Source organism: Lissotriton vulgaris, chromosome 8 (genome assembly GCF_964263255.1).
Source record: "Lissotriton vulgaris chromosome 8, aLisVul1.2, whole genome shotgun sequence".
Classification (NCBI taxonomy): domain Eukaryota; kingdom Metazoa; phylum Chordata; class Amphibia; order Caudata; family Salamandridae; genus Lissotriton; species Lissotriton vulgaris.
In genome coordinates, this window is record NC_141696.1 from 110,378,909 (window position 1) to 110,393,899 (window position 14,991).

The following is a 14,991-nucleotide window of genomic DNA, read 5'->3' on the forward strand; positions in this document are numbered from 1 at the left end:
CCATCAAACTGCATTTATAGAGACCAGAATCTTAGAAAGACTCAAGGCGATACTACTTATTTCTCCAGTATTGGATCTTTCATAGATTCACATGCTTAAATCATCCCACGGTATACCTATAAAGGCAGTAAAAAATACTACCATACGCTACCATGCAATGAACAGTCACTGCAATAACCTGTCCATATTCCTTTGGAAAAAAGAACCAAACTTAAGTAGCAGCCAATCAGGTGAAAGCACCCTCTAGAACAACCCGAGAGGCTAGGCTCATCAGATTTTTCCCCGCACGTCGTGTGAAAGGGAGTCTCGCTGAGCTCTGCTCAGTTTCTTCTTCAATTTTCCTGATTTCTACTCAAAATGTTGGATTCTTGCAAGAAAGGTCTTTTTAGGTCATGTGGAACATGCAGTAAGAAGAGGCTGCATGCTGAGGATCCTCATAAGAACTGTATCTACCTCCTCTACCCTCAGCATAAGGTAAAGGTCTGCAAGATTTGTAGGACCTTTTCAACCAAAACCCTCAAGGATAGATAGGGTAGGTTGTTGATTTGGCTTTAGAGACTGATGTTGTCTCTGAGGATGAGGAGAGCTCTACCTTACAGGCTTCTCAGGAAACATCCAAAAGGAGAGAAAGATCTCATGAATGTCCTGAAGTTTCCAAGAAAAAGGCTTCTAAAAAGTCTTGTCGGGAAGATGCAGGCACCTCACAAAAAGGGAGGCATTCACTTCCTACCGAGGAGAAAAGCCATACACATGAAAAATAATGTTCAGAACCATCCATGAAGATTACAGCCTCTAGGAAGCTTTTATCGTCGACAACATTATCTTCTGCCTACCCATCGACACACAAATCACAATCTGAGTGCATTTCACCTACCTTGGTATTGAAGATCTCGTAATCAAAAACAAAATAGTCGACAACGATTATGACTGCACTATCGACGACGGCCCCGCTGGCGATGCATCCATCAATGGCGAGGGCTCCGTCTCCCTCGTCGGCGATTACTTGGATGACGACGGCTTCCACGTCGACATCCTCGTCGACAACGTTGGTTCCATCGACGACCTCCTCCTCGTCGACGACGACCGTGTAGATGCCGACCTCTACAGCATCATCGTTGATAGTGATGACGATTTCATATGCTTCTATCATGTCCACGTCGACGACACGGACTCCGCTGCCGTCGACAAAGCTGATGACATTGTATTCCACGCCTGGCCATAAGTGACCCTCAACGTTGCAACTGACACCTGTATATTCGTGGGCGACACCTTCGACGAGGCATATTTTTCAGAATCCTGCTGTCTTTTCAGCTTTGCCACCTTCAACATTTTTGGAGGAATCTAATGATGATGGAATGTTTGGTCCTGCTCACAGTCCCTCTCAGCTTCATGTTAAGTATCAGGACGATGATGCGGATGACTATGAGGGCAACTATCAGCAGGAATATCACCCGTAACATACAAAAATACAATACATGGAGCCTGTTGGTGAGCCCATGGTCCACTTTTATGTGGCTTTGGTTCAAGATCTGCAAGACATGCTACATGATTACTGCACTCGTTTTCCTTCTTCAACTGCTCCTCCACCTCTGCTGCCGCCACTGCCTGCACCTTTAACACTTGCGTCTACTCCACCAAGGTTTGTGCCTTCTCCTACTGTGTTCCTTGTGATGGATACTGTTTTGCCACCACAACAATATGACACATCTGATGATGGAGAAATTGAGGAGGGTCAACCTCAGAAAGAAGGGCAAATAGGTGATGAATGGGAGGACTATGTTATTTCACCGCCAGCTTCTCCGTCTCCTCAAAATACAGATTCTCCACCAGAAGACATTGGCGGCTTCCACCGATTTAATGGAAAGGGTGGCTTCTTGTTTTCAGTTTTCAATGACGGTCAAGCAGTCTGACTGTTTTCTTTATGATTTTAGGCATCTCTCTGAAAAGACTGTGATAGTGATACCCTTTATAGATCACATCTAGGAGGAAGGTGTGATGGTAATGAAAGCAGCCCCCACAGTTATCCCAGTCTTGCCCAGGATTCACAAAATATATAGAGCTCCCGACGATGCTCTACCTTGTCTGGCAGGGCACCCTAAGCCAGATTCTGTTATCTTGCAGGCTGCCCAACGGATATTAAGAAATCCTTTAGTGCTTATTACTGCACCACCTGGTAAGGAGGGAAGGCGCCTTGATAATATTGACAAGAGATTTACAATCCCTTCAGGTACAACTGTATGAGTGTACCCCCTGGCACACATCCACACACAACCACATAGGTGGCGGCCTGACGGGACCCTCAATGTAGGCACTCATGGTACATATACTGATAACATAGTACAGGTTCTTTCTCTCTTTTCCTTTTTGTTTCTTGTGAAATAAAGTTGGAGACAGTATACTTACGGTACAGAATACCAATATTGATGTAAACTCAATGTGACTAGGATTTCATGCTGCTTTATTAATATTGCAGTCGCTCTTTATTTGTGTCCCCTAATGGATGTGGTCACACATAATCTTGTCAAAATCTTGCTGTAAGGGGTATATGCTCCCTCTCCTCATGTTTTTCTTTTTGTATTCTTTTTGAAAATGAATAAAGACAATCCAGGTACAACTGTACACGCAGCTAATGCTCTAGCAACATTAGCAAGACACGACCGTCAAATGTGGTCAGATATCGCTCCTTACATAGACTTAATTCCGGAGGATAAAAGACTAGAAGCAAGAAAGATTCTCCTTGAGGGGGAACGATCTGCTTCGGAAATCATCGATGCTTCTATGGATGTGGCTTCCTTTGCCTTTCATCAGCTCGCTGGAGCGCCTGTCCTCAGACATCAGGATTGGCTGAAGGCAACAACATTCCACCCTGAGGTACAAGGCAAAATACTGGACACACCATTTGATGGCGAGTGGCTTTTTGGCAAAGATATTGACAAATCCTTACTGAGTATTAAGACTGACACAGGTAAAGCTATCTGCAAGCTCTAGTACAGAACCCCCTGCCCCCTTTAGTGGGGCAAGTGGCAGAGCAGCCTATTCATTTTGAGGTACCAACCTCAGGCTTACACCTCATTTCGCTCTTCCTACCAACATCAGCAGCAATATCGTGCACCACTGCAGACTGCTTACTCCAGACAACCCAGACTAAGGCAACAAGGTCAATCCAGGGAGGCTGTCAGAAAACAGCGACGAGGTCTCGCCACCTGCGACTCTTCTCGCGATTACTTCATCCAAGAAAAGCCCATTCAGATTTTCTGGCCGGCCCAGATTTACAAGATGCATATTTTCCTTGTCCCTATCCATCTCAAACATTGAAAATTACTCTGTTTCACTGCGGCAGGCGCAAACGGTTAATTCAAAGTGCTTCCCTTCGGCCTCCCCTCAGCTCCACAGGGATTTACCAACTGTCTTGCTCCAGTCGTAGCATACCTACGGTTAAAAGGCCTGCAGATCTTCCTGTATCGCGCCGATTGGATAGTGAAGGCTCCTTCTCTTCATCAAACCTCGGAGGTCATCTCCTTCTGCCTACAGCTCTTCCACTCTCTGGGGCTGACAGTCAATTATCAAAAATCCGTTCTCATACCTTCACAGCGGATAACGTTTCTCTGGACAACATTGGATACTCTCCAAAACAAGGTATTCTTATCCACAGAAAGACAGAACACCATTCTATCTCTGGCTCACAATCTCTCCAAAATAGAGTTCGCTTCTCTTCGTCTCCTCAAATTCTTTCTCGGCATGATGTCCTCTGCCACCCTCATGGTACCTCACACGCCTATGGATGAGGCCTTTTTGGGAGCAATTGGACAGACGATGGCTTCAGATAACCAGATCATTTGACGATATTATTCAGATCACCCCGGTCATGAGAAGCGCACTTCCTCGGTGGCAGTCCACCAAAATCTCTCTGTGTGGCTGACATTCCTCTCTCCTCTTCCAGAGTTGTGACCATAGATGCATCATTGGAAGGCTGGGGGGGGGGTGCATCTTCAGGACCTCCAGTTTTCAAGAACTAAGAGCAATTTTCCTAGCCCTTCAGTCGTTTCTCCCAAGGATACAAGCATCCTCAGTCATCATTCGTACAGACAATACCACCTGTATGCATTATCTCAACATGCAGGGAGGAACAAGATCTCCAATCCTATCTTTCGAAGCTCAAAGGATCTGGGACACTGCAGCATCACATAACCATCAAGGTAGAGCATCTACCAGGAGTAAAGAACAACCTGGTAGATAACATGAGCAGATTATGTCAAACAAATCACAAGTGGGAACTCAATCAACTAATTCTCGAGCCCATCTTCCAGAAATGGTGAACACCCAACTTAGGTGTCATGTAACATCTCAAGGGAACCAGAAATGCCGGTTCTTCACCAGCGGAGAACCTCAGAGAGGGTCATGGGGGAATGTATTTTGGATAAGATGGTCATAGATCTTTGGGTACTATGTATTCGAGGCATGTGGGCTGCTGAATTTATATCTGTGCATAGATCGCCGCCTAGTGTTGGGTCCGGATAATTGCACATTGTTGTCCTGGAAGAGTCTTCGAAGTATCACGAGATAGATGGCTCCTCCCCTGGACTACAGTGCGCATGGGCATCCTTTCCATCCTCAGATAGTTTTTTTCCGCCATTGGGTTCGGATGTACTTTCTTGACTCCAGTTCGGAATCAATATAAAACACTTTTCACAAGGCCAAATGGCCTTCGGGGCGTCGGTATTGTCTTTCGTTCGGTGCCACGTACTTGATCCAGTTCTTCGAACAGGATGTCGAAGGCCGTTTACCTTTTTCGACACCAAAGGCCCATCAACGATCGACGATGGAACGGAGCCCGTTCAAAAGATGCCCCATTTGCAACTCCAAATACCCTCACATTGATGTGCACCCAGTGTGCAATAAATGCCTATACCCGGACCACGACGAGGCCATCTGCATGTGGCCTGTTCTAAGTTCCGGTCAAAGAAGACACTTCGGCTTTGATGCACCGCGAGACAGTCGGCGCAGAAAACGGCGCCCGACCCGGAGAACATCTTCGAGGCTGATGACGACGAGGGCATCGATGAAGAGGATCCTGAACAACAGTCAGGTCCTGCGTCGGAGCACGACTCTAACTATGATGTGGACGAAGAAGAAGACTACGTCCATGAAGACGACATCGTCGAGGTAGGAGACGACGCAGAGGCCATCGGAGCCGTCGAGGACGACTCGGGCGATGAGCAATGCCCACCCGCAGTCGCGGGGCCCAATACTGACTCTGTACTTTCTAAGGCTCAGGTCGAGGCATCGCCGAAAGGCCTTAGCCAAGATCTTAATCCACATTCTACAGCCCCGCGTCAAGGCCCGGCTAAGAATATTTCTAAGGAGCCATCGGTCGATCAGCCACAATCAGCAGTGAAATCGAAACCGAAACCGACAGATGCTAAATCGAAACCGAAACTGCTACAGACAGTCCTCGGATCGACGGCTTCGGATTCGTCGGCTCCAATCAAATCAAAGAGTGTCATCGACCCTTCGGGGTCACAAGGGGGCGTTGGCCTGAAGATCGGGGCGCCGAAGCCTGTATCTACGGTCAAGCACGTCCCACTGACGCTGTCGACGTCCAAAGATGGCGACACTGGCAAAGGACTCAAGGCTAAGAAGACTCGATCCGAAGCTTCCAGCCTCCAAGCCAATAGTGGGCAAGACCTTCGAGTCGAAGAGCAAAATCGACCCGAAAGAGCATGTCACCTCGAAGCAGAAGAGCGTGCCTGCTGCGCACCGAGAGCTCGAGTCGACGCAAGGCCGCAAGCTGACTAGTGATCAGACGAAGTCGGTCGGATCGAAGACAGCGCCGCCCTCGAAGGTCGGTTCGTCTCCAATGCTTACGCCACCAATTAAGTACGTATTGCCCCCGACCGTTCGACCCAAGGCGTTCGAGCCACAAAAAAGCACCGACACAGCCAAAAAGGTGTCATTCGTTTCGAGAAATCAGCCCATTGAGGAGGACGTGGTGTTCCTCGCGCCCTCCTATCACAATCAGTCAAAACTGTTTATCGACTCGGATTCTGGCAGACTCACTATTTACAAACGAAAGATCATTCCAGAAAATCCTTTGGAGTCATATAAGATCCCTCTCAAAAAGAAAAGGGATTCTGCCACCTCACCTGTTCTCTTTGAGTCTGTGGAGGCCTATGGACAAGAATATGCCTATTCTCTCACACGTACCAATGAGGAGGGATACAATGATTAAGAATTTAGTTATCCTATCGACGCAGATCAAGAGGAACCTCAACCCTGGACTGACCCTGTTGACCCTGGTGAACCACACACCACGCCTGACACTCAGTCCTATACCGTCAAGACCTCGCCTACTGAAGATACTGCTGCGTTTAACGCATTGATTGAAAGGGCAGCCAATAACCATGACGTGGAAATGCACGCTGACCCAGTGGAGGACTTTTTGTTTGATACTTTCTCAACTTCAGAAAGATCAGTAAAGACATTACCTATTCTAAAGGGTGTCCTTAAACACGCTAGTGACATTTTCAAGTAGACCACAAGGGCAAGGGTTGTAAACCCAAGGATTGAAAGGAAATACCGGCCTGCGCCTGTAGACCCTACGTACATCAAGGGCCAGCTCCCATTGGACTCCGTAGTGGTGGCTAATGCTCGTACGAGAGTGAACTCTCAAACAAGTGGTGATGCTCCTCCTCCGGACAAAGAATCCAAAATCTTGGAAGCTTCTGGCAAGAGAGTAGCGGCTCAGGCGGCAAATATTTGGAGGATCTCAAATACACAGGCCCTATTATCCAGATATGATAGGGCTCATTACGACACGTTAGAGCAGTTCTACAACACCTGCCTGATGCTTATAAGGAGGGAGCAGAAATGCTGATAGAGGAGGGGAAGCGGATTTCAAATGCATCCATTAAATGTGCGCTAGATGCAGCAGACACAGCAGCTAGGGCCATCAACACAAGTGTGATGCTTAGACGGTATGCCTTGCTCCGCATCTCGGGTTTTAAGCCAGAGATCCGAACAACTCTGCTCAATCAGCCGGTTAACCCTGACTTTCTATTTGGTCCTGATGTAGACACGACCCTAGAAAAAATTAAGAAAGACACTGAGACAGCAAAATCCATGGGAGCTCTACAGTCACAACAGTTCAGGGGCGGTTCATTTCTGTAGTAGGGGATCTCTGTGTATAGTCATAATCTAGTGAATAGTCCCGCCCATGTGCGTGGACCCCGGCAATCAAAAATAATCTCTTAAGGTGTCAAAATAATGCAGAAACTGCAAAGACACTTAAGAGAGAATTTAAAGACAAATAATGCAGCCTATATCCACAGGCTACACTGTCCAGTACTTCAGCTAGAATTTCCACCAAAAAAACACCACACACAACACAGCCTGCAGTTTCTGCCATAGAGAAACTTGCCTCCCCCAGTCAAAGACTCTGGAATGATAGAGAGGAAGGTAGGGACAGACAAGCCCCATAGGCTGCCATTATGTGGCTTAAATAGGATACTGTGCCTTTAAGAGAACTTTCCAGAACTTCTCCCAGTATCCCAGAATGCATAGCAGGTCCCTCTTACTTCAGTTCTTTTTTCCGGCTCCTGCTTACAGGACCCTGGCATTGAGCTCTCCCTTTTACAAGGGTTTATTGAATTCGTTTTTGCACTTTTAACTTTTAAAAGTGTTGCTGTTACTGCTTGGTGTTCTCTTCTCACTTTTGTGCTGTTTTTAGGCGTTTTGGGGCTCCGAAATGCCTGGCCTTTTTGTCAAGTGCCCAGCATGTGAGAGGAAGAAGGCCAAAAGCGACCCCCATGATGTCTGCATCGTGTGCCTTCCAGACGATCATGGCCCTGAGGAGTGTGTTATCTGCCAGCAACTTTCTGCTAGGACACTCAGGGACAGATTGAAGATCAGGCTGGCTGGCCTGGAGGATAGGCGCCAACGTGCTGCAGGTGGGTCTGGGCAGCCTGGGAGGGATCCCTCTGCCTCTGCTGAGGCCCCTGGGGGGCTCCCCAGGGGCAGGAAGTCCAGCCAACGGTCCCATTCTCCGTCGGCGTCGATGGCATCGACGACGGCGTCGAGAGGGATGACGACGGCGTGCTCCCCTTTTCCCCGGGGCTCCGGGTCGAGACGGCGCGACGGCTCGACGGCGAAGGAGAAGCCGACGTCGAGGCCGCCGTCGACGTCATCGTCTTCGTCGACGTCGAGGTCATACCGACGCCGAAGGCACAGTGACGTACATCGACGCTCGCCGTCGAGGCGGCGCCGACGCTCGCCGTCGAGGCGGCGCCGACGCTCGCCGTCGAGGCGACACCGTCGGTCGTCGTCGAGGCGACACCGTCGATCTCCATCGCGGCGACGCCGCCGATCGACGTCGAGGGGCTCCTCGACGTCGGGAACATCAAGGCGACGGCGGCGCTCGTCGTCGAGGGCGGACCGCCCGACGTCGAGAGGACGCCGAAGGTCGACGTCGAGGAGTCGGCGTTCGACGCCGAGGAGGAGGCGGTCGACGCCGAGGAGACGGCGCTCGACGCCGAAGTCCAGGAGACGTCATTCGACGCCGGAGGAGCGTCGTTCTGCGTCCAGCAGACAGCGGTCAGCGTCGGGGAGCAGGTCACCCGCTCCTAAACGGCGGAAAAGGGACTCTAGTCCCAGGAGTCACGCTGCTTCCAGCGGTGGTCGCAAGAGGAAGAGGTCGCCTGCGGATGGGGATGGATCTCCGCGCCCCTCGCCTGGAGGGACACCGGGCTCGGTGTACTCGGAAGTGTACACTCCGTCCCGGCCCAGGACTCCGACTCCTCCCCCCGTGCCTAAGGAGGACCCTCCGCCCAAACCACCACTGCCTTCAGAGGACACTCCTCCACCTCCGGTCCCTCCGCATGGGCCCGCACCGCAGCCGAAGGTTCCTCCTCCGAGGTCCACTTCCCTGCCGTCCCTGCCTGCTCCTCCCAAGGGGACTCCGAAACCGAAACCCCGGGAGGAACCGAAGACGCCTCGTGATGAGCCAAGGAAGACCCCTCCGCGCAAACCGAAGGAGCGCCCACGGGCTGGCAGATCTCGCTCTCGCTCTGGGCGGAAGGACAGATCGAGGCACAGATCGTCCACGAGATCGAGGCACCGCCATAGGAGGCGCGAGTCTCGCTCTCACACGAGGTCCTCTGGGACCAGGGATTATTCACCTACCCTATCGGGGTCTCCGGACACCAGAGTGTCCCCGATAGATGACCTGGTGGCCTTTCAGGACGTACTGTTGCGGGGCGCAGCGAAGCTCGGCATCTCCCTGACGGTGCCTACACCGAAGACATCGGTCATCTTCGAGACGCTGCATCAGAGGCATCTGTCTCGTCCTCTCCTGCCCCTGGTGCCGGGCCTGGAAGAACCTGCTATGGCTCTGTTTCTCACCCCGGCTGTGACGAGGGCGGCCCCTTCGAGATTACTTAAGAAGTACCGAGCTCCCGAATCGGATCCGGCCTTCTTGAGGGCCGAGCCTCCACCTGACTCCGTCATCGTCACGGCGGCCCGCAAGCAGCATGCCACCACCCCGACCTCCACGGTTCCCCCGGACAAGGAATCGAGATGGATGGACTCGGCAGGAAGGAAAGTTTGTGGTACTTCCGCGACCTCCATGAAAGCGGCGAGTGCCACGGCTTTGTTGGGTCGCTACGACCGCGCCCTCTGGGACTCCCTTGAGCGCTTTGCGGAGCATTTGCCCCGGGAGCAGCGTGAAGAATTTACGGAAGTCCTGAGTGAGGGGATGCTGGTGGCCAACCAGATAATCAGCGCGGCTGCGGACTCTTCCCTGTTGGCGGCTCACGGATTTTGCCACGGGATCAACCAGCGGCGTCACGCATGGCTCCGGCTTACGTCCCTGAAACCGGACGCACAGCAGAGGGTGGCCAATCTGCCGTTTTCCGGTGAGACCCTCTTCGGGAAACATGCCGATGATGAAATGGCCCGCATGAAGGCGGAGGCCGAAACGCTGACGGCTGTGGGCCTGGAAAAGCCCAAGGAGAACAAGAAGCAGTACCGCCCCTTCCAACGGCGGTTCGGCGGACAGGGCCGAGGTCGAGGACAGGCCTCAGGACACTCCCAGCAGCAGCAGCAGTTCCGGAAGCCGTTCCAGAAGCGGCAGAGGGGCAGGGGAGGCCAGCAATCGGCTCCGGCGCCCAAGGGCCAGGCGGGGCCTAGGCCCTAGGAACTTACTTCCCCCGGATCCGTTACCCACTTCGGTAGGGGGAAGCATCCAACTTTTTCTGGCAGAGTGGAGAAAAATTACTCAGGACAAGTGGGTGCTGAATATTGTTTGCAATGGATACAGTCTTCGGTTCACCAGCCCTCCTCCAGCTATTCCCCCGGTCAGCTCGCAGTTTCAGCTGCGCGAGCTTCAGGCGGAAGCGGATATCCTGTTGAGGAAACGGGCGATAGAAGACGTACCTCGGTCTCAGAGAGGAAGAGGTCTGTACTCCCGGTTCTTCCTGGTTCGCAAGAAGGACAAGAACGAGTTCAGGCCCATTCTGGATTTGCGACAGGCAAACAAATGGATTCGCAGAGAAAAGTTCCGCATGCTGTCGTTGCATCAGATTTACCCTCAGTTGCAACAGGGGGACTGGCTTTGCGCTATAGACCTACAGGATGCTTACTTCCATGTGCCCATTGCACACAAACACAGGAAGTTCCTGCGGTTCCAAGTCGGCACCAATCACTATCAATACACAGTACTCCCATTCGGACTGAAGTCTGCGCCGAGAACGTTCTCGAAGTGCATGGCGGTGGTAGCAGCACACCTGAGGAAGAACAAGGTGTTCGTCTACCCGTACCTGGACGATTGGTTGATCAAGGCATCCTCCTTCTCGGAAGCGCGAGCACACTTCCAGAAGACGTGCGTTCTCTTGAACAAGTTGGGGCTGCACATCAACATGGCCAAGTCTGTCCCGACTCCGGTCCAATGCATACAGTACTTGGGAGCCTCCATCAATACGCTGTCAGCAAGCGTGTCTCCTTCGGAAGAGCGACGATTATCACTCCTTCGAAAGGCTCAGGCTCTTATGACGACTCCATCTACAACAGTGAGGACGGTGTCTTCTCTACTGGGATCGATGGCCTCTTGTATCTTCCTGACGCCACACGCACGGCTGCACATGAGACCGTTGCAGGAGTGCTTGGAGGACCAGTGGGATCAGAGGAAAGGATCTTGGGACGACAGGATTCGGCTGTCGCTGCATGCTCTTCAGTCTCTGAAGTGGTGGTGTTCGGCGGAGAATCTCCTAAAAGGGGTTCCCTTTCACAAGGACATGCCCAAGCAGACTGTCGTGACGGATGCGTCTCTTCTGGGATGGGGAGCGCACTCCGGGACTCTACAGATTCAAGGCACGTGGTCACCGATGGAGGCCACGTATCACATCAATTTCCTGGAACTCAGGGCTGTTCACTTGGCGCTGAAGGCCTTTCTTCCGTCCTTCCAGACCAACTCTCTGCTTGTACAGACGGACAATACCACCACGATGTATTACCTCAACAAGCAGGGGGGCTCGAGATCGCGCACCCTGTCTCAGGAGGCGCAGACGATCTGGCACTGGCTTCTAGCCAGAGGACTGTCGATAACGGCCACCCATCTGCCAGGTGTGCAGAATGTTCAGGCAGACGCACTGAGCAGGCTGCTTCAGGAAAACCACGAATGGGTCATAAACGACGAAGTACTAGGAGAAGTCTTCGCAAGGTGGGGAACTCCAGACGTAGATTTGTTCGCCACCGCCGAAAACAGCAAGTGCAGAGACTTCGCCTCCAGGTACTTCCAACAAGGGACGCTGGGGAATGCGTTGTGGATCAACTGGACGAACAGCTTTCTGTACGCCTTTCCTCCCATTCCCCTGATTCCGGCGGTGCTCATCAAGCTGGCCCGATCCAGGACTCGGATGATACTCATCGCCCCGGAATGGCCCAGGCAGTGGTGGTTCACGGACCTACTTCACCGGTCTCTCCTTCCTCACATTCGGTTGCCGTGCAGGCCGGACCTTCTCACGAAGTTCGGGGGACGGATGTTACACCCCAACCTCTCGTCTTTGAGTTTGGCGGCATGGCTCCTGAGATAGTGCAATATGGCCATCTGAATCTGCCCGATGATTGCATGGACATACTGAAGGAGTCTAAGAGACCTTCCACTCGGACTTCATATGCTTACAAGTGGAAGAGGTTTTGTATATGGTGCCATTCTAAGGACCATGATCCTACTACCTGCAAGGAAGATGTCATCCTTCCTTATCTTTTACATTTGGCGCAGTCTGGCCTTAATGTCCATTCCATTAAGGTACATCTTGCTGCATTGACTGCCTACAGGAAATGCCCTTCACAGACTTCCTTTTTCCAGATCCCTGTGATCAAAGACTTTCTGGAAGGTTTGAAGAAAGTATTCCCTCCTGTCAGGCTCCCTTCGCCTTCGTGGGAATTGAATGTGGTGCTGTCCAGATTGATGAAGGAGCCTTTTGAGCCTATTCATAAGGCTTCGTTGCAGCACCTGTCCTGGAAGGCGGCGTTCCTCGTGGCCATTACATCGGCCCGCAGGGTGAGTGAAATTCAGGCGTTGTGTTGTAATGAACCTTATACTGTATTTCATGCTGCTAAGGTTGTTATGCGTACTCACCCTAAATTTCTTCCCAAGGTTATTTCTGATTTTCATATCAACCAGACTATAACTTTGCCTACGTTTTTTCAGAACCCTTCATCCCCAGCGGAGAGGTCTCTCCATTCCCTGGATGTGAGGAGGGTCTTGAAATTTTATCTGGATAAAACCAAAGATATTCGTAGGTCTGACCAGTTGTTTGTCAATTATGGATCGGTCAGGACGGGTCTTGCGACCTCTAAGCAGTCCATCTCTAGGTGGATTGTGTCCTGCATGCAATTGTGTTATCAGAAAGCTAATAAGACCTTAGGGGGTAAGCCTAAGGCTCATTCCACCAGGGGCAAAGCTGCCACGACGGCTCTGCTCCGTAATGTGCCGTTTGCTGAAATATGCAAGGCAGCCACTTGGAAGTCGGTTCATACATTTGCTAAGCATTACTGCCTGGACACTGACGCCAGGGCAGACGCTCAGGTTGGACAGGCTTCGCTGCGGAATTTGTTCGCACAGTAGTGGCGTTATGTATTATTCTCCACCGCCTCTTTGGTGTGGGGATGGGCTTGCCATTCTATTCACTAGATTATGACTATACACAGAGATCCCCTACTACAGAAGGAGTAGTTTCTGTCCTGTAACTCCAGTTCTGTAGTAGGGGTATCTCTGTTATAGTCATAAGCGCCCGCCCTCCTCCCCGGTGGAGATTGTTTCATCATACAAGAATGCGACAGGTCTGGCGTGCTTCGCCTTCAAAAAGAACTGAAGTAAGAGGGACCTGCTATGCATTCTGGGATACTGGGAGAAGTTCTGGAAAGTTCTCTTAAAGGCACAGTATCCTATTTAAGCCACATAATGGCAGCCTATGGGGCTTGTCTGTCCCTACCTTCCTCTCTATCATTCCAGAGTCTTTGACTGGGGGAGGCAAGTTTCTCTATGGCAGAAACTGCAGGCTGTGTTGTGTGTGGTGTTTTTTTGGTGGAAATTCTAGCTGAAGTACTGGACAGTGTAGCCTGTGGATATAGGCTGCATTATTTGTCTTTAAATTCTCTCTTAAGTGTCTTTGCAGTTTCTGCATTATTTTGACACCTTAAGAGATTATTTTTGATTGCCGGGGTCCACGCACATGGGCGGGACTATTCACTAGATTATGACTATAACAGAGATACCCCTACTACAGAACTGGAGTTACAGGACAGAAACTACTCCTTCGTCGCTCCGATAACAGGGCAGCCTCTAGAGGTCAAGCATCACATGAAGCCCAATACAACAAAGGGGGCACGCAGACCACCTATAACAAAAATAATAGGGGTGGATATCGTGGGAACAGCACCAAAGGCAGAGGACGTGGAAATAATAATGCCAGATCCTCCGCCACCAATAAACAGTGACGTCTTGTCACTGCCCCAGACCATGTAACACCGGTCGGGGGAAGACCTCAGCAGTTCCTGCCAGTCTGGGAAGGCATCACCACAGACAGGTGGGTGAGACAACTTATCCAATACGGCTATTGTCTAGAACTAACCTCCACTCCACCCAACATACCCCCAAGGCACCGTCCTATGTCCGCAGAGCACATGCACTTATTGCAGCAGGAAGTCATCTGCATGCTGCAAAAAGGGGCTATAGAACTCGTGCCTTTAGAACAGGGTACAGGGGTGTACTCACTGTACTTCTTAATCCCAAAGAAGGACGGGTCTCTCTGGCCCATTCTAGACCTCAGACCCCTGAACCAGTACATCTTGTCAGAACATTTTCACATGCTGACTTTGCAGCAAGTTCTACCATTGCTCAGTCAGGGGGACTTCCTAGCCACCCTAGACCTAAAGGATGCATATTTCCACATTCTCATTCACCCAGGGCACAGGAAATATCTCAGGTTCACCATAAACAACCAGCATTACTAGTTCACGGTCCTGCCTTTCGGGGTCACTACAGCCCCCAGGGTGTTTACAAAGTGCTTGGCGACAGTGGCTGCGCACCTTCGGAGACAACACATCCATGTCTATCCTTATCTGGACGACTGGCTTGTCCAAGCAAAGTCAGCCCAGCAATGTGCCAGCCACATGTCCCGCACAATTCACCTCCTACACAGTCTAGGATTTTCGCTAAATTACCCAAAATCACATCTTTAACCCGCACATGTACAACAGTACCTAGGAGTGACAATAAACACTCTGACAGCAACCGCGCAGCCGAACTCTGCCAGAGTCAACAGCATGCAACTGCTGATTCAGAAATTCAGGCCCCAACACTCACTCCCAGCGCAAGTCTTTATGCAGCTGATAGGTATGATGGCCTCCTGCATCTTCATAGTCCCTCACGCGAGGCTACACATGCGTCCGCTTCAGGAGTGCTTGGCACGACAGTGGAACCAGGCTCAGGGACAT

General features: G+C 51.1%; 1 protein-coding gene across 2 annotated transcripts in view; it reads left to right on the forward strand.

Annotated features, from left to right (window-relative positions):
- The window catches only part of INPPL1 (inositol polyphosphate phosphatase like 1), a 915,229-nt gene that overhangs the window by 734,820 nt on the left and 165,418 nt on the right, over positions 1-14,991 (forward strand). The gene's annotated exons all lie outside the window — the stretch shown is intronic.